Source organism: Triturus cristatus, chromosome 3_1, assembly GCF_964204655.1.
Source record: "Triturus cristatus chromosome 3_1, aTriCri1.1, whole genome shotgun sequence".
NCBI lineage: Eukaryota > Metazoa > Chordata > Amphibia > Caudata > Salamandridae > Triturus > Triturus cristatus.
This window is the reverse complement of record NC_140583.1, coordinates 670,130,254-670,138,000: the sequence shown is the minus strand read 5'-3', so window position 1 is coordinate 670,138,000 and position 7,747 is coordinate 670,130,254.

Sequence of the window (7,747 nt, the reverse complement as noted above, 5' to 3'; positions counted from 1 at the left end):
TGATGTCCTTCATCTGCAATAAAAAAAATCCACCTCTTGGAGAAGTTGTGGATTTCTTTTGGAGAAAAGAGTACCAAGCAAGAGGTGCTCCTCATATTCATATGTTGTTGTGGATCAAGGATGCCCCAAAATTTGGAACAGATTCTGATGATGCAGTTTTAAGTTTCATCGAAGGATATGCAACATATGCTATACCTAAAAGCACAGAAGAGAAACACTTAAAAGAGCAAGTTTTACGTTTCCAAAGTCATCGGTGTGGAAAATACTGTCGACGAAAGTACAAGAGTAAAGAAAAATTCTACACAAAATGTCGATTTGGATTTCCAAGACCTGTTCTTTCAAAAGGAAGAGTCAACAGTTTTATGTCAGCTGTGCGACATACTATTACAAGAAAATCGCCTAAAAATACGTACAACCTAAGAGGAAAAGAAGAGTCAAAATATATAAATGACTACAACCCAGTCATTTTATCCATGTGGAATGCTAACATGGATATTCAGTATGTAGCTGACAATTCTATTGCTCGGTATGTCACATCTTACATCACTAAATCTGAGAAAACGGAATTGAAGGAAATGTGGGAAGAGATTTCTCACAAGAAGACTGTCAGTAAAAAGCTATACAGTTTCAGTTTAAAGATGTTATCGCATCGAGAAATCGGATCCTACGAATGCTCAGATAGGTTATCATCTGCAAGTCTGTACTCCAAATCCAGAAGAATAATTTGGGTAAGTTTAGGCCTTGCAGGAATGCGAAATCGGGTACTGAAATCTGTTGGAGAAATTGAATATTTGGCAGAGAATGACCCGGAAAGTACAGATATTTTGAAATCAAACATGTTGGACACATATTACCCAAAAAGAAGTCGTCATCTTGAGAACATGTGTCTCTATGAAGTGCTGCAGAACTCAATTTTTACACGGAATGCCACAGAAGACATCAACAATGGAAAATATAAAGTCATTGGTGAGGAAGGATGTTTGGTGAAGCAAACAAAAGGAAGCTTGATTAATCACAGGAAGCTGAGGTGCGACACTCCTGACAAAAAGGAATTTTACTACTTAGCACTTTTACAGCTGTTTAAACCATGGCGTTCAGAGGATGAATTACTTGGAGATTTTCACAGCTATGAAGATTCCTTTAATGCATGTAAGGATACGATTGAATGCAGTACTTTCACAAATTATGTGCAAATGTTAAATGAAGAAATTGAACAGGAAGCTACAATTGCAGCTGAAGTAGCTAGAGACAGTTCTCAAGACAGCCAAAGTTAGGGACACTCAGTCAAGATCCCCTAGGACAACCAATTGTAGAAAATGAAGCTGCAATAGCAATGACTGAAGTGGAAACAGCTATGAATCAAGCTCAGGAAGATTTAGTAGACTTAACATATTTGGAACAGCAACTGAATGAAGAACAAAAACAAATTTATGAAGAAGTCACAAAAAAAATTGATCATGGATTACTACATGAAAAGAAAGAGTGCTCATGTGCATCATTTGAACCAATCAGGATGTATGTGAGTGGACAAGCTGGAACTGGAAAAAGTTTCTTAATTAAAGTCATCCGAAGCTACCTACAGCAAAAAACAGATTCAACTTTGTCTTGTGTTGTTACTGCTCCAACTGGGTTAGCAGCATATAACATAAAAGGAATTACCTTACATCGCTTGCTAATGTTACCAGTGGAGCATGAGAACAAAATAGAATATCACAAGTTAACAGGAGAAGCATGCTTCGAAGTTTCAAGAGTGTTGAAGAAGATGCAAGTTCTCATTATTGATGAGGTAAGCATGGTATCAAACTTAAGGCTTGCCTTTGTGCATTTAAGAATGCAGCAAATTCTAAAGAGAGACTATGACGTGTTATTTGGAGGAAAACATGTTATAGTTTTTGGGGATCTTCTGCAGCTCACTCCAGTTAAAGGACAACCAGTGTTTAATACTGTGACACATGAAGACACAAAGAAGTCATTAGGAAGTATTGGTAATGCGAATATTTGGTCATTCTTTAAGTACAAAGAACTCACTACCAATATGAGGCAAGCAAACGAAGATTATGCAAGTATTCTAAAAGCTATCTGAATTGGACTACTCACAGAAGTTGGCAGAGAAGCATTACAGAGTCGGTTGCTACATAATTTATTTCCAAATGAAGAAATAGTTGCAGAGAAAATATACCAGAACATTGCAGAAAAAAATACTGTAATCTGCTTAATGCCAACACTACGTGAATGCTCGATATTCAATGAGGAACTTTTGAAATTGGAAAAGGAAGATATTAAGAAAATGGAAGCAGTGGACAAAATTCAGCATGAAGGAATTACTATTACATTAACAGGCAAACTGAAAAATAAATTGGATTCTCTAGAGAAGAACATTTATATTTTGAAAACAGCTGGATTCCCAAAAAATCTTTATGTTTGTATGTACTGTCGAGTATTTTTAAGAAGAAATTTGGATGTAGAAAAAGGTTTAGTGAATGGAGCTATGGGTAAAGTTGTGGGTTTTGTGAAATACCAGAAAAAAGATGGAATTGAATTTTTAAAAATAAAATTTGATCAGATTGAAGAGGTTAAAGACATTTGTCGTTGTTCAGTTCGTTTCTTGCTTGTGAAAGACTTATATGTACGTAGGAAGCAGTTTCCATTTTCTCTAGCATATGCTGTAACTATTCACAAATCTCAAGGATTAACTGTAGATAGTGCTTTTGTAAACATTGGTTCAACTGTGTTCAAAGAAGGTATGGCATATGTTGCTTTGTCACGAGTGAAAACATTATCTGGTCTATTCATGATAGACTTTGATGACTCAAAAGTTAGTGCTGATGCAAACTGTGTAAAGGAATATAATAGATTAAGAAGAAGCTATGCTCCTCATTTAGGTCAGTATCCTGTGTTTGAAAAACGTGTTGTTTGTCGGAAAAGGAGAATTGAGAATATCTGTAATGAGGATGTACAGAAGAGAAAACAAAAGGAGAGTGATGTGATTGCAAGCAAAAAGAAAAAGGACCATGCTGAAGAGGTTGTTGGTTGTCATTTTGAAAATAGCTCTGGTGTCAACTGCTACGCTAATGTAGTGCTGAATGTTGTATTTTATCTTGAAAGTTTGCAAGAGCAGATAATACTAAATCATGAAAAAAGATTCTGTTCTCTGCTGAGTTTTCTTTTTGAGAAGCTGAGTAATGATAAAACTAAAATAGAAAGTGCTTCTGATGTTAGAAAACTTTTATATGTATGTTCAGGAAGTACACAGTTTACTCAAAATGTCCAGCAAGATGCACAGGAATTCTTGATGTATATCCTTATGGTACTGGAAGAAGAAGGGGTAGAAATAGAAAATATGTTTGGTCTCTCTTATAAATGGGAACATAGTTGTGAAAACTGTTTCAACACAGCTCTAATGTTGATTCTGAAAGGTTCATATATTTAACATTACCAGAGAGTCAATCAGTCACTTTTAGTAAATTAGTTAAAGATGCCAATCACAGCATGGAATGTTCTAAATGTAAATCAGACATGTTTTCAACGTTATTTTTAAAGAAATATGGACAGTATGTAATTTTGATGATGCAACGTTGTAGAGATGATGGAACAAAATTGGACACTTCTATAAAGAAGTTTGTAAGAAAACAATTATCAATATCAGGAAAAACTTTTGTTGCAGTTGCAATCATTTTCCATGATGGACCTTCGATAACTTCTGGTCATTACACAGTTTATCTTAAATGTGAAAAAGGGTGGACACTGTGTAATGATTCTCAATTGATTTTCAAGCAACGTTTGCCTGCAGAATTACCAAATTCCTATTTATTTTTTCTAAAACCAAAATTTTAGATACAAATTGCAACATCTGAACAAATCATTTTTGCGATTTTATTGGATTACCTTTGGATATTTCATCAAAAAAGAATTTAAAAATGACCATTTGGCCTCATGGAAAGGTAAAAATCTCTTGTGGACTTCTTTGACAGATATTATTTGGGTGTATGAGCTTAAGCAACAAGATTTACAGACGTTATTTATTACAAATAGTTATTGTTGCTAGATGATATTTTTATTATATATATTATATTTCTATCAAGGTATGTTTTACTGAGAAGAGATTCAGGGCTTTTTTTAAACAATCTTTCAGATTGTTAATTTGCCCGCTGTTAAGTGATGAATGCAATTGGTTTCACAATTTGCAGTGAAATTCAATATATTCTGAAAACAGCAAAAAAAGGGCAAAACATGTCTTTGTTAAATATGAAAATATGTGTACTGTATAGTAAAATGTATTGTTAAATATTAATACTTTTTTTCTTTTGTTACAGATTGAGAAAGAAATTTTAGGAAAATTCATCCTTTTTTCTAGCAATTTAAAAAAACCATTTAATGAAAATTAAGTTGGTCAGGTAAGTTTGAAATATCTGTATTTATCACACATTTACTTTCGTAGTCCCTTGTTTTCACTTCTCCTCACTCTGCTTTTGTCATTTCCCTTGTGGTCCCTCAAGTACATTGAAGGGTGTAATAAATATTTATTTTTTTTAAAAGGTGCGCGTACCGTACACGCACGGTAAAAAAATGTTTTAAAAACTGATAAAATAAATTTTTAAAAAATTGTGAGGTAGGGTGGCTCTTAAAAGAGCCCTTGTGTTAATACAGGGACAGAGGAAAGAAAGAATGGGAATATTAGAAGGGACCACACTTGTGCTGCTCAATCTTATTATCCATTAGAGGAATACTAGATTCCCCCATAGCAATAAGAGAGTAACAAGTTCTGCACCTTATATGTACCCTCTGAAACCGAGGGTAGATGGGCAGAGGAGCAGAAGAGGGTGATGCTCCAACCGCAGAGGAAGTGCTCGGCTGAGCTGCCGAAGATGTACTCGGCTGAGCTTCTGCGGATGTGCTCGGGTGACTTACTGAAGGGTTTGCTTCAGTATGTCGAGCAAAAGTCCTGGGATGTACATCCCTAATGTGTGTAAACATAGTGTAATTACCAAAGGAATACTTCTTCCTTGGATTACCTCTAGATAAGACACGCTCACAAAGTGAGCAGGTGACTAATGGAGCATTTACCTTTTTCTGCCCCTCAGGAAATGTGAAATATTCCCAAACAAAAGAATTCTTCTGTTTCCTCCTTCTCTGTCTAATGATGCTGCTGCCCTGCTCACTCTCAGAAGAGGACTGCTGCTCTGACATTGTATCCCAAAGACAATTCAGCTCCTTCTCCTAAGGAATCACAAGCAGTAATGAGGGGAATGGGTGTGGTGTTGGAAGTTTCCGGAAATGAAACAAGTTTAAACCAATGAAAAGTGTTGTTTCTGGATCACATGACCTACCGTGCGCGCTCCGTAAGCTTACCGTACACGCACAGTAAAAGTACGCATGCGCATGCGCATTAGAGGCACACGCGCACGCGCGCATGCGCATTAGAGGCACGCGCGCACGCACGTACGGCGGTTCTGCGTAACGTGCGCGCACGCGTGCGCGTAGGGAGCAAGCGCTTACGCGTCGTACGCAAAATACGGCCGCATACGTAAATCGTGTACGCATGCGCACACGGAGCATAAACATTACGTACGCGCACTGTACATAAAACAAACCGTGCGCGTACGGTGAGTTTAGCGTACACGCACGGAAAAAAATCCTAAAGAAAAAAAAAAAGGTTTGTAGAAGATATTAACTATGTTATTCAACTATATCTAACCATTTATTTAAAAAAGGTGAACCTTTCTATATTGCAGGATACAGTAAATCAATGATTATATACATAGGTAGCATATTGTTTAAAAAAAACAATCAAAAGAAAAAAGAAAAAGAAAAAAAAAGGATTTAAAAAACCTTACAAATTCACTTAAAAAACCATAGGTTTCACACATGTTATAGTTAGGAATTAGCATTTAAAAAACCTTGCAAATTCACTGAAAAAACCATAGGTTTCACACACGTTATAGTTAGGAATTAGCATTTTAAAAACCTTGCAAATTCAATGAAAAAAACAGAGGTTTCACACATGTTATAGTTAGCTGGACATTTCACTCGTACAAAACCATTGAAATTTCCCCGTTATAGTTAGTTCAGCTAACTATAACTCGTGCGCCCGCAATCCACTGCTGATGACGTCACATATTACATCACTCATGACATGGTCAGTGACATCACTCATGACATCACTGATGACATCTCAAATGACATCACTGATGACATCACTTATGACATCATCCATGTGATAAATTACCACATCTTCTCACAGCCTAATATAACCTTTGATACACCGACTCAAAATTTAAGAGTTCCATTCTCAAAACCATACATACTGCAATACCAATCATTATATACCCACTTATTAACTCTTAGGTCTTCATACAACTCCACTCACTCACCTGTACAGTCACTCATACTTACAGTCACTCCGTACAAAACTATCATATACATTTATACACTTATATAGACACTCACACACTAACAAGTATCCATAGAGCTACTCTTACACCAACTCAGTAATGCAAATAATCACACTCCCATTTACTCACCTATGCGGTTATACACACTCAAGTTCACTTACTCAAAAAAATAGTATCACATTCTTACACTCTTATAGAATCATTGATACAAGCACACACTCATCCATACAGTCACTTTCACAATCACACACTCTCACATCTACCCACTTATATACTCTTACACGCACATATACTGCCTTTCACATATGTAGTTAGTCACAAATGTACCACTGAGATATACATTCAATCCCTAACATACCCATACATACACTCACTCAACCATACAGTCCATCACAGATGCACTCTTAAAACCATGCACCCATAGAATCACCCACTCACCCATCTATGCATAGAGTCGCACACACCCTACCCACACAAACACTCAGAAACCCATACAAATATTGAGACAAGCAATCAATAACTTATATAGACACTCATATAGCTATTCACAAAACCATGCAGCCACTTATACACCAACATCCAGACACATACAGACATTTACACAGTTTAGTCACTAGTCTGCAGTAAGATACATTTAATGACTCACTTACAGAATCATGTTACGCACCACAGAAAATCATCCATTTACACACTTGTACACCCACTTATTCTTCAACGGGCCTTTCCCTATATATATTAAACATATTAAAATTGTTCAGAAACACATACTCAATGGATGATGTCATCAGTGATGTCATCAGTGACGTCATTTGAGATGTCATCAGTGATGTCATGAGTGATGTCACTGACCATGTCATGAGTGATTTAATATGTGACGTCATCAGCTGTGGATTGCGGGCGCGCGAGTTATAGTTAGCTGAACTAACTATAACGGGGAAATTTCAACTATAACATGTGTGAAACTTCTGGTTTTTTCATTGAATTTGCAAGGTTTTAAAAATGCTAATTCCTAACTATAACGTGTGTGAAACCTATGGTTTTTTCAGTGAATTTGCAAGGTTTTTTAAATGCTAATTCCTAACTATAACGTGTGTGAAACCTATGGTTTTTTAAGTGGATATATATATATATATATATATATATATATATATATATATATGTATATATATATCTCACCAAACAATGCCCATGCATTTGGATACGCACTCATCCAGCCGGTGATTTGTCAAAATATTTTAATTCAAAGGAACAAGCATGTCATTCCGATTCATTTCTGTCCTGCTGCCTGACGCGTTTCAGAGCCTTCGAGCTCTTTCCTCAGAGGCAGTTTGATTGCATTCAGTTTTCCTCTGCTC